This window comes from Zea mays, chromosome 5 (genome assembly GCF_902167145.1).
Source record: "Zea mays cultivar B73 chromosome 5, Zm-B73-REFERENCE-NAM-5.0, whole genome shotgun sequence".
NCBI classification, from domain to species: domain Eukaryota; kingdom Viridiplantae; phylum Streptophyta; class Magnoliopsida; order Poales; family Poaceae; genus Zea; species Zea mays.
In genome coordinates this window covers 70960212-70973524 of record NC_050100.1, presented here as the reverse complement: position 1 = coordinate 70973524, position 13313 = coordinate 70960212, and the positions used below count along the sequence as shown (strand labels likewise).

The following is a 13313-nucleotide window of genomic DNA, read 5'->3' as shown; positions in this document are numbered from 1 at the left end:
GTGCATTGATTTTACAGATCTTAACAAGGCTTATCCAAAGGACGAGTTCCCATTGCCAAGAATAGACTCTCTAGTAGATGCAGCAGCTTCTTCAAAGCTCATGAGTCTACTAGATTGTTACTCAGGCTATCATCAAATATGGATGAAGAAGGAAGATGAGCCGAAGACTAGCTTCATAACCCCTAGTGACACATGTTGTTATCTTTGGATGCCTGAGGTGCTTAAAATGTTGGAGGAAGCTTCAGCAGAATGACAGCCAAGGTCCTTCATTCTCAAATAGGCAGGAATGTACTGACCTATGTTGATGATATTATAGTGAAAAGCATGAAGCAAGAAAATCACATTGCTGATTTTCAAGAGACATTTGCTAATTTCAGGCAAGCTGGCCTGAAGTTAAATCCAGAAAAATGTGACTTTGGTGTAAAGAAGGGCAAGTTCCTTGGCTGTTTAGTATCAAAGAAGGGAATTGAAGCCAACCCAAGCAAGATTGAAGCTATCCTTCGTATGGAGCCGCCAAGCACAATGAGAGGGGCCCAACGGCTGGCAGGTAGATTAGCATCATTAAACAGATTCATATCCAGATTAGTAGAAAGAAATCTGCCATTCTTTGAAATATTGAAGTCAGCCGAAGTTTTTCAATGGGGCCCGGCTCAGCAAAAAGCCTTCGAAGAGTTGAAGCAATACTTGATTGATTTAACAACACTAACTCCACCTTCGCCAGGGGCTCCATTGCTCTGCAGTGAGTGCGGCGCTTGTACAGAAGAAGCTAGATGGCCAAGTCAAAATGCAAGCTCCAGTGTACTTCATCTCTGAAGTTTTAAGTTTGTCAAAGAAAAATTATATAGAATTGGAGAAGGTGTTGTATGCTGTGTTAATGGCCTCCAGAAAGCTTCGGCATTATTTTCAAGCATATCACATAATTGTTCCTTCGTCACAGCCTCTGAAGGACATAATGAGGAATAGAGAAGCTACTCGAAGGATTGGAAAATGGGTTGCGGAGCTTAACGAATTCACCATTGACTATGTGCATAGATCCTCAATTCAGTCCCAGGCATTAGCAGACTTCATCGCTGACTGGACGCCAGGGGCTCAGGAATAAGAAATAAACAAAGACACCGAAGCTTGGATAGTGTTCTGCGATGGTTTTTGGGGAACCTTCGGTGCAGGAGCGATTGCTGTCCTAGTAGCACCTTCGAAAGTCATAACATGTTATGCAGCCAAGCTTAACTTTAGTTGTACAAATAATATTGCTGAATACGAAGCACTTCTGTTGGGGCTTCGGAAGTTAAGGGCAATGGGAATAAGAAGAGCCATCCTGAAAACTGATTCTCAAGTCATTTCTGGCCATGTAGACAAAAGTAGCAAGGCAAGAGACCCGAAGCTTGAAAAATATCTGGATACAATTCGAAGGTTGGAGGCTTCTTTCGAAGGTTTTTCTCTCAAGAATATTCCAAGAGGTGAAAATGAGCATGCAGATCTGCTAGCCAAATCAGTGGCTCAGGGGCTCCCTCTACCTTTGGAAGTATTTTTTGAAACAATAAAGGCACCTTCGGTTGAACTCATGGAGAGAGCAGTGCTTGCTATTTCTCCAGTACATAGTGAAGATTGGAGGACTGAAATTATATCTTTCCTCCAAGGTAATTGTCTTTCGGATGACGAAGCTTATAATAAGAGAATGGAAGCAAGGACAAGACTGTATGTGATAATAGAAGGGGAATTATATAAACATGGAGTCTATTCTCCACTCCTCAAGTGTTTATCAAGAGCTGAAGGTATTGAATTAATGAAGGAGATACATGCAGGTCTATGTGGATCTCATATTGGGTCTAGGCCCTTACTGGGAAAAGTGTTTAGACAAGGTTTTTACTGGCCGAAGGCAGCTTTGGATGCAGCAAAGCTAGTTCAGAAATGTGAAAATTGTCAAAAATGTGCAAGAGACCAGAAACAACCTTCATCTCTCACTTAGCTAATACAGCCCACCTGGTCGTTGCAAAGATGGGGCCTAAATTTGTTAGGCCCACTTCCACCAGCGCAAGGCAATTTGAGATATGTTGTGGTGGCTGTAGAATATTTTTCTAAGTGCATTGAAGCGAAGCCTTTGGCTACAATAACTTCGGTTACAGTCCAAAAATTCTTCTGGCAAAATATTGTTTGTCGCTTCGACGTGCCGAAGGCTATAACTGTGGACAATGGAACACAATTTGATGCTGAAACTTTCAAGGATTTCTGTGATCGGAATGGCACGAAGATTCATTTTGCATCAGTTAGGCATCCGGAGTCAAACGGTCTGGTCGAAAGAGCAAATGGCATTATAATGATGGGAATAATGAAGCTAATCTTCAATCAGCCCAGAGGAAAGTGGCCAGATGAGTTGATTAAAGTGGTGTGGAGCCACAATACAACTATATCAAGATCAACAGGTTTTACACCGTTCAAATTATTATTTGGTGACGAAGCCATAACCACTAGGCCTGGGCAATCGGGTTACCCGAAAAATTCGGGTCCGATATTTCGGGTAATTATAAATTCGGGTTCTGAAAAATCTTACCCGAAATAGACCCTGACAAATCATTACCCGAAATTTCGGGTACCCGAAATTTCGGGTTCGGGTACCGGGTATTCCCAATTCTCCCGATCTCAAGAACCATACAACACATAATACACATTAACAGGCTTATAATCTAGAAAAATGCGGGCACATAATGGTCTAGTTTAACCAACTTCACACGAAGCAGTGAAGCACTATGGCAACAAACACACATGGGAACTGGCGCCTGCTCTACAGCTCTGGTTGGGAGAAGTTGCAGAACGTAGTGTGGCATGCAATGGAGTTTGGAGTCCGGCGCCGACCAGCCATTGCCCGTCGGGGCCTCCGCCTTAGGGGTCTACTGGTCTAGGCATCTGGCAGCGGAGTGCATAGAGGCCAGGAGCAGCAGCCGAGCAAGAGCAGTCGCGCTCACGCCATAAGAGCAGGTGAGCAGTGGTTGAGGACTAGGCGGCGGGCGCTGAGGAGGCTAGTCTGTGGCTGAGCGACTCTACGCTCTCCGCCTGTGGGACTGGGCCGCTGAGTCGCTCTACCACTGACTGTTCGCCTGTGGGCTGGGCTAGAGACTGGAGCGCTGGGCTGCAAAACACAACATTGCAAAATTGGGTCAGGTAGTTCGGGATCATCGGGTACCGCATGACAAAACCCGAAAATCCCAAAATAAGTTCGGGTTTCTAGAGTTCATACCCGAATTTCCCAAACTAACTTCGGGTACCCGGGATTCTGGGTTCGGGTTCGGGAAATCTGGGTTCGGGAATCGGGTAACGGGTTTTTTGCCCAGTCCTAATAACCACAAAAGAAGCTAAAGAAGGGTCAATAAGAACAGCAGCTTTGGCAGAAGACGAAGATGATTATCACGTAGCAAAAGATACTATAGAAGGAACCAGACTTTGAATATCAATAAATATCAAGCCGAAACAATAAAATGGCATGACAGAAAAGTTCGGTTGAAAAATATTAAGCCAGGGCATTTGGTGCTTCGAAGAGTGGCTAATCCGGACACAGTAGGCAAATTGCAGCTGAAGTGGGAAGGACCTTTTTTGGTGGTATCTTCATCAAGGCCCAGTTCTTATAGATTGAAGGATATGGACGGCAACGACATTCCTAGATCTTGGAATGCGGATGAGCTTCGACGATATTATGTGTAATTTGATGTAATCTTTTTCATTTTTCCCATGGCACCCTTTTCCTTTCCAAAGGGGGAGAAAGGTTTTTAATGGGGCCATAGCTTGTAATTTTTTCTTATTTAGCTCCACGAGAGCAAATCCCCCAAAAGAATGTAAAATGTAAAATCTGAGCATGCACCATCGAGTGCAGAGAGAAAAAAAAAAGCAGGGAGAAGCTCAAAAGTCGTCCCTGAGGGGATGCAGAGCACGACGAAGCTACAAAAAGTCGTTCCTAAGGGAGCGCAGCGTAAGTTTTTTGCTCAAAAGTCGTTCCCAAGGGAATGCAGAGCCAAATACCACCGAAATATAAGGCGAAGAAGTTCAAAAGTTGTTCATAAGGGGATGCAGAACTTATACCACCGAAATAGAAGGCGAAGAAGTTATAAAATCGTTCCTAAGGGGATGCAGAACTTACACCGAAAAATAAACAGTGAACACCGAAAAATAAGCGGCGAAGAAGACTCCAAAGTCGTTCCTAAGGAGATGCAGAGTCTGGGTGTGGCTTCGTAAGCGTGTGTTTGGACATTCATTTGCACGTTACATCACCTCATTCATTGCACTCATACACATTCATTTAGACATTCATAGGATTATCATCATCATAACATAGAATACAAACAGATGCTTCGGCTTTAATGACAAAGCTTCGATGAGTACAAAGAAGCAAAGATATGCTTCGTTGTGTACGAAAAGAAGGGAAGGTGTTTTTCGCCTTCGACTCAAAAAATACAAGTTTCGTCCACATCAAAGCAGTTCATACATGGATGAAAAGGTAAAAATATATTACAAGGTATGGACAAATTTACAGAGCAGTGTTTAATTCCTAAATTACAATATCTTTTACAAAGTTAATTCAAAATTTCTCTAGAGCTTTTTGTAGCAGCTTCATCAGTATCCGTCAAGCTTCGGATCAATGATCTTTGGCTTCGTCATCCTGTACATAACAAAGCGGTATAAGGTAAATAGAAATCTCAGGAGAAGGTAAGCAACAGGTACAAATTTAATACCGGCTTGAGATGACTTCGAGCTTCGTCACCAGCTAAGTCTCGCCCCCCCTTCGTCCAGATTTGTGTTATAAATCTATTTCCAATGCTTCGGGCCAGGCTAGGGATGTCAGTCAAGTCTACTTTGATAGACTGGAGTTTAGCCTGTTTACAATTTTTCCATGCGTGCAACCAGCCTTCATAAAAGCAACAGCTGTGCCGCGAGAAGCTAGCAGGGCACAGAAGTCACCATGCCCAGCTATAACTTCGTCAAGTGCATCAACTTCGCCCTCAATATGTTCAAAGGTGCTTGATAGGTCTTCAACCGAAGGTTCAAATTTTTCAGAACTGGCTCCAACTGAGTTGAAGACCTGCTTCAGCCGTTGCACGCACTAGTTGTCGAAGTTTAGGCATTTGTCCTGAAGCTCTTTCAAGGATTTTTGCAAATTCGAACTCTTTTCGACTTCGGCTTCAAGATTCACATCAAAATTCTTCTTTTCTTGCTCAAAGCTTTCTGACTTCAGCAGGAGTTCACTGTTCAATCTAGCAATTTCGGCTTGGGCTTCTGACAGTGAACCCTCCATTGTTTGAAGAACAAAATCTTTCTTTTCAAGAGCAGCTTCATGATCTTTGATTTTACTTTCCAAGCCTTTAATGATAACCTCATTTTTCTTATCTTAGAGGTCCCGTTGCATCCTCAAGGCTTTACTTAGTAGCATACTTTGTGCAAAACAACCTTCATCAGAAATCACCTTCATCGTAAAATAATAAAAAGCTGAGGAAAAAAATTTTACCTTGAAATTAGAATAGAATAAACTGCCGACGATATGCTGTCGTCGATAGTGACTGATGTCAGCTTCAAGCTTTGGAAAACAAACACTCTTCGACAGAGTGTTGATAATCTTTGCTCCAGTTCGATCTCGAATACATCCTAGGGCTTCTTCATTAATTCCGCCGAAGAGCATCGCTCTTGGCTGGTAGCCATAGGATATAACATACTCCTGCAGCTCCTCTTTCTCAGCCTTGGATAATTCTTGACCAATTATATTTTGAAAATTGAAGCCTTTTTCCTCCGAAATATCTTCGGCGATTTCCTTCCCTTTTTCAGGCACTGTGGCCAGGGTTTCTTCGGTAGCTGCAGCAGCTTCTTCCGCGGCCATCTCCAAGAGCACTTTATCAATATCAGATAATGTGCTCTCTAGATTAGTAGTTTTGGCAGTTGTAGCTTCGGCAGCTGGTGTCATTTTTGACACTAAGGCCGGCGGTGGCGTCTCCTCAATAGCTTGCATAACTGTAACAATCCTCCGCCTTTTTGGCCCAACCGCCTTCTTGGTTGCTGAAGGCTTGTCCTTCTTTTGTAAAAGCTTCGTCAGTTGCGGCCCTAGTGGACTTAGCAGCTTGATAGGTAAGGATTCGGTCATTACCTTTAGAATTTCTTCTACTTCTGCAGCAGAAGGCGTTGAAGGAGTTTCCTCTTCTATCGCAGCTGCTTTTGGCTCCGGAGCTGCAACCTTTCTCTTCTTTGAAGCAGCTATCTTCGGCTCAGGACTGGTTTTTCTCTTTTTTAGAGCTTCTTCGTCCTCTTTCACCATCCTAGCAGCCTGTCTGCTCAAAACACTGACAACTCTCTTTCTTTTTGGACCTTCGGCACCCTTGCTTAGTCGTTCATAGTCAGGGTATTCAAAGTTTAAAGCGTCCATTACCCGATTCAACCTTCATTTTGGTCGGGTGCCGAAGGCTGCAGTCATCAGTTGATCTTCTTTTTTGGTATAATTACCCAAAATTTCGTTGCACATAGTTTCTATCATTTCTAACCACTCTTGCATGACCCTTTGAATTGTTTTTCAAATTTGAAGCGATAGGGCAGTCGAACAAGTTCATTCTTTTTCTTCGTTCCCTTCAGCTTCGGCATACTCCATTCACTCAATGTTGGAAATACCTTGTTGGCTAGGTATTCTTGCACTAAATCTCTAGTGCTGATTTGTTCAGCCACCACCCTGAATTCTGCTACAGCTTGTTGGCATGGTGACCCCGATGTCATGCGGCACAGGGGCCTAGTCAGTCCGAAGCTTAAACTCAGTGGGCTCAGGATTATCGTCTTCAACTTCTCCCTCTTCTTCTCATCGGCCTTAATATAGAACCATTCACTTTTTTAGCCGATTGGCCACTTGGTGCGATAGCTGAGCACTGGGCCTTTGTATCCTTGCGATACGCGAAGTTATAACAGCTAAAATTTTCATGTAGTCTGTCTTCTCTGGCCTTCGTCTGATAATGTAGCTCATGCACTCGGCAGACTTCAGCATTCGGGTCCATTCCTTGGCTTCGAAGAGCCCAGATGAAGATGCTCAGCCTAACGATAGTGTTAGGGGTCAGCTAATGAAGGTAGATCTCATAGTTATCCAGAACTTCTCCAATCATCTCGTGAAGCAAAAACCGCAATCCTGCTCTGAAAAAGCTTTTGTAAACTACTACTTCGTCATTTCTGGGCTCTGGAGTGGTTTCTTCTCCGGCAAAACGAATAATTTTCTTCTCAGCCTCTCTAAAGTAACCCAGCTTCATCATCATGGGTACATCAGCCTCTGACACAGTAGATTTTTCAAAGTCCAAATGGCTAGGTTTTGATGGGATTAGAGTGTTGTAGTCTTCCTCTTCTTCATCAACATTTTCTTCTTCGATGTCAGCTTGTTCAGCTTCGGCAGTAGTTGCACCTTCGTCAATCGCTTGCTCCGTCACAACCAATCCTGATTGCCTCATAACTTCGGATATTGGAGCCGTCTCGGTGGCTTCGGCCTCCTCTCCTTCACGGGTTACCCTTGCAGTTGAGCGCACCCTGGCCATCTGATGATGAATTTTTTGTGGTTTTACGAAGCTAATGATTTTTACAGTTTTGACAAAGCTCTTTCTATCGCCGAAGCTAAATCAAGATGATGCTTTGCTTGAGAATGCAGTAAAAAAGTTTCAGCTATGGTTAAATTTTTTAGCAGCACAACAATGCAATGAATGCTGTGGTAACTTCACACCTACCCGTCTGTTTATATAGTGCTGCAGGTGTGAAGGTGAATCGTCAAGTTGACTGCACCCACTGAACAGTTACCCGCACCCACTGAATGGTGGACCACTCGGTGCGTGGGAGGTAAATCGCCAGATCGCACATATCCGCTGCATGGTGGGCCACCTCGCGCTCGGAATATTCTAATCGTTTCTCGACAACGAGCTCAGGGAAGGTGTTTTCGGACCTTCGGCTTTCCGAAGCCTTGGAGATTTTTTCACGGATCACGCTCGTTACGAAAAATGATCTAGCACCGCGAAGGGGCTACTGTTGGGGGGTCTGCTTCGTCGCCGAAGGTCCTGTAAGAAGAAACACCTTCGGAAGATCAGCACAGAAGTAACGTCGAAGCTACCATCCAGGGAGCTTCGGCATAGCGACACGCCTTGAGATGAAGGGTTGCACCGACTTAAATAGGAAAAGACCGATCGGCCCATGATAATTTGTGTCATGATTGTAACTAGTTGTAAAGGACATAAATGTAATTTTGACCGAGCTGCGTCTCGTGCCTATAAATAGGTGAACAGTACCCCCGTACTATTCACGCTGACTTGTACTCGCTCGTGCGTCACGCTTGTATTTTTTCCTTCTGTCAAGCCGAAGGTATAAATGTAATTCAATATTGTTCTTATTCATCCATGATTATATAATAAGGATATACAAATGATGTTATGTGATTATTCATGTTATTTCTCATGTTTCATATGCTCCTTCTTTCATCAATGTAAATTATGATGATGAAGGTATGTCCTTCATGACCTTCGTCCGAAGATCGTTATATCCTAAGGGAGATAATGCTTCGAAGGACAATGGGCATTAACCATTAACTTCTTTCTGTGTTGCCTTGTTCTTAATTCGAAGCATTTGAGAACAAGTCCCCAACACATATACCTTCTGAAGCAGTATGTTCCTGTGCAGAGATTCCTGGAGGTCATAAATCCAACAACACAGTTGAAATTTCTCAAAACGTTCAGTCTGTTGACAGTAGTAAGATGGGATCAAGTATCAAACATGCAAATTTTGTTGAAGATGGTTCTTCCACCGAGGACTTAAATGAGGCATTGCCATGTAACTCTCATTCTTCTTCACCAAACATTAATGGTCATAACAGTTTTGTAAACAAAGAATTCTGCAATCATTCCAAGGAACACTAAAGAGCTAAGGATGCCTAGTGTTGTTGAGGATTGTTCTCAGACAAGCAGTACCAGGGAGCTTGAAGACAGTAGCATTCACCACGCAGCTGCATCTGTGGTCTTGGAGTCCAAAAGTTCTAGGACTCCTATTCATGTAGAACTTGAGAGGTCTAAAACAAAATCTGCTGGGAATGACAGCATTCAGAGCACGAAACCTATGCCATCTGCATTGACTGTTGACAGCCACTTCAGTTCATGGGAGTCTTTCTATTACACATAATAATTCATCTAAAGTAGTAGATAGTCTTCCTGACATAAGTTTTAAACCTTCAAATAGGCCAGGCTCAACAACAAAGAATCTTGCAACATCTCTGAAGAAAATGGTCAGGCAGCAAACCGCACCAAAAGTTGTGAGGCATTATCTATCAAAATTGGTAAGATAATTTATATCACTCTATATGTAGCATCTTTTTCTTTATCTTGTATCTGCTAATAGTTTTCTTTTGTTTAGTCACTCTTCCCATATGAACTTTTTGTGAAGCTCTACAGCAAGGTTGAGTTGCACCCTTTTGGTCTTCATAACCTTGGTAACAGGTAAAAGTAAGAGTAGGAAGGTCAACTGGCATGCATACATGTGCTTGCTCATTATGGTTTTATGTTATTGGTCTGGGCCTTTGTAAGATCTTAAGTAGAAGGGCAGGCATAGCGCAATGGTGAGAGTTGTCTCACTGAGCCACCAGGTCGCGGGTTTGAATTAGCCTCTCCGCATTTGCGGGAGGAAGGCTTGCCTCAGTTTATCTCTTCCCCAGACCCCACTCATGTGGTTGCCTCCGACACTGGATCTGCCTTTTGTAAGATCTTAGTTGTATGCTCCTAGAATATTTGTGATGTACTTCCATTAAAGTCTGCTTTGTGCATATTAGTTAGAGGATGACGTTTTGAGGCAGATTACAGCTTCAGCCAAGTATATTTGTATTAATATCGATCTTTTTTCTTTCCGTTGCGTAGAGCTTAGGCTAAGTGAGTTGTTTTAACTAGACTTAAGTTTAGTGAAATATTGTTGTTCGTTTTGTCTAATCCATGCTTTCTTTTGCAGTTGCTATGCAAATGCTGTTTTTAGTGTTTTATGTTTACTTGACCACTCACAACATATCTTTTGGAAGGGCTTCACGCAAACAACTGTAATTCTCCACTACTATGTGTGTCACGTTACATTTTCACTATGTGCTTGAGTATTTGTATAATACCTCATGTGTTGTAGGTTCTCAAAATGGATGGTGCTTCATGTGTGAATTTGAAAAACTCATTGTGGAGGGCAAACTGTGCAAGACTGCCTTGTCACCGACTGGAATACTCATTTGAATGACATTGGCAGAAGCTTTGGTCCTGGTAAACAAGAAGATGCTCATGAATTTCTTAGGTAAGGCATCATTATTTACTTTCTATGTTTTTGTTTTTCATCTAGAAATGCTCCAAAAAGCTGGAGCAGCTCATACTTATACAGAATGTATGTGCAAAAAAGTGTGGAAATTATTGAATATAGAGGTTTTCATGATAGTTTAATTATTGTTTTGAATGTATTAGGTTTTGCCATTAAGTGACCAATTATTATGGATCTATGTGTGGATGGAAGAAAAAACAATTGTATATTATATGTGTTGGGATGTTTTACATGTGGATGAGCTTTTTTTGCCCTTATGGCTTATTTAGATGTTCTACTGGGGCTGAATTTTGGTAACACAAGCAAATTGCTTCACATTTATGATGTCTTGATTTGATCTTATCCTCTTTGAACAAATGCAAGTTGCAGTACCATTCATTACTTAGTTTGAACACATTGTCCCCAACAGTTATATGGACATTCAAAATTTCAAGCTATGCAAATGCTATATGAATCACTAATTAGAGAACTCAATAGAACAATGGATCCACAGTAATTATTTGATGTTCTCCATCCAGTCACAAAAACATGTCATTTAGGATAATATTTGGCGTAAATCATTTAGTTTGAAGATATGCAACCTACTGTGTATTTATATTGGAAAATTTGCAAATCATCATAAATTTGAAGAACTTAAGAAGATATTAGTGGTAAAAATATGCATCGAAGAACATCTAATTCATATGTGACAAGTTTTTTTATGACCGGAGGTAGTAATTCTCAGTGTTGCAGGCTTGCAGCATAGCTCAAGATCTTTGAGATGATGTTTTCTATTGTTGTTTCCTATGCAGAAAGGAAATGATTTAATTCCTAAATTGGGTAGCCAAATTTGGATGAAATATGTGTGGGTTTGATAAATGAACATCTAGAAATTCATTATTTATCCATGAATCAACAATATTTCTGACTTGAATATTTCTTTTTTCTGGCTTTGACTGGTGGCTAACATTGATGTCTTATTTTACAGTTAGCTTTAAATTTTCTAAGCCTTCGCTTACCATTTGTACATATTGATGATATCTGCTCCTTTCTTGTGCCGCAGAAACTACTGGAATTGTGGATTATAGAAATTATGACGTTATGAAATATGCAGTGGGTTTAGTGTACAGTTTACTCATTTCTTTTAATGTGAACTCAAAACCAATTTTTGTTGTTGAAGAGCAGAGGCAACTATTGGACTGCAACAGGTAAGAAACTAGATAGCTTTAATATTGAAAGGGAAATGTGCCCTTGGGCCATTTCTATAATGTTTTGGTGATTAAATGCCCAACACGATTGATTAAGTTCTTATGTGCTAAACAAAGAGAGAAATACAAATCATATTACAAGGTATGGTTCTAGACTTAGTACATTGTTTTGAATACTAATGTGTTTGTATAAGTGCTAGAAACAGTGATAAAAGAAGGAGAAAAGAAATGGGAAAGAGTTGGCTGTGTGCAGCCAACTCCAGCTCGGCCTGGCACACCGAACTGTCCGGTGGCGCACCAGACAGTGTCCGGTGCTCCAGGCTGGCCGACAATGAACCAGCTGCTCTCGGGAATCGACGGAGTTGTACGGCTATAATTCACCGGACTGTCCGGTGGTGCACCGGACTATCCAGTGAGTCATCCGCGACGAACTCGTCGGTCTCGGGAAATGAAAAAGGCGATGTGGCTAAAAATCACTAGACTGTCCGGTGGTGCACCGGACTGTCTGGTGAGCCAACGGCGCTCGCGGCCAATGGTCGGTTGCGCAATCTGCGGGCGACGCGTGTCTTGCTCCAATGGTCAGTTGGGCACACCGAACAGTGTCCGGTGCGCCAACCAGCCTCGAGGAGCAACGGTCGGATGCGCCCGATATGGAAGGAGATCGCGCACCGAACATGAACAGTGGTATTCAAGTTGATCATTGGATCACTTGAAAGGGGTTGAGTGCAACCCTTGTCCATGGGACGCCACAACGTGGAAGTAGGCAAGTGTTACTTGGCCGAACCACGGGATAAAAATCGTGTGTCTCGTGTGTTGCTTGTTGTGATTGTTTTGACCACACGAGCGTGTTTCATAGCCACCTGATTTCACTAACACCTTGATAATCAAGTTTGTGGCTATTTAGTGTTTAAATTTACAGAATCACCTATTTGCCCCCCCCCCTCTAGGTGCTCTCAATTGGTATCAGAGCCATACTCTTCATCTAATGGACTAACCGCCCGAAGAGATGGATCCTAAGGGAAAGGGGATGGTTGTCAACGACGAGGAGAAGGAGTTCCTCTTCAACGAGCTAAGAGATGACAAGCCCACTAACTCAGGCTCGAGTCACAAAAAGAGTGACGGGAAGAAGAAGAGGCGCATCAAGAAGATCATCTACTACAACAGCGATGTGTCTTCCTCTTCACCAAGGGGCGACGACGATGACTCCTCGTCCAAGAAAAAGACGGTCAATCAAAATTATTCTTTTGATTACTCTCGCATGCCCTATAATTCAAATGCGCATTTACTATCAATTCCCCTTGGAAAACCTCCACACTTTGATGGAGAGGACTATTCGTTTTGGAGTCATAAAATGCGTAGTCATTAATTCTCTCTCCATCCTAGCATATGGGAAATTGTAGAAAATTGGATGCATTTTGATAGTACCGATAATCCTGTGATTATTAATGAGCAAATCCATAAAAATGCCCAAGCTACTACTGTTTTGTTAGCATCTCTTTGCAGGGACGAATATAATAAAGTGAGTGGCTTGGACAATGCCAAACAAATCTGGGGTACCCTCAAGATATCACATGAGAGAAATGATGACACTATGATCACAAAGATGGAACTAGTGGAAGGCGAGCTGGGAAGGTTCACGATGATCAGGGGAGAGGAGCCAACTCAGACCTACAACAGGCTCAAGACTCTGGTCAACAAGATCCGAAGCTATGGAAGCACAAGATGGACGGATCATGATGTCGTCCGACTCATGCTAAGGTCATTTACTGTAATTGACCCCCATCTTATCAATCTTATTCGTGAAAACCCCAG

General features: G+C 42.5%; 1 pseudogene; it reads left to right on the top strand.

Moving 5' to 3' along the window:
* The window catches only part of LOC109939696 (uncharacterized), a 54713-nt pseudogene extending 44416 nt beyond the window's left edge, over positions 1-10297 (top strand).
* The last annotated feature ends 3016 nt before the right edge of the window (positions 10298-13313 follow it).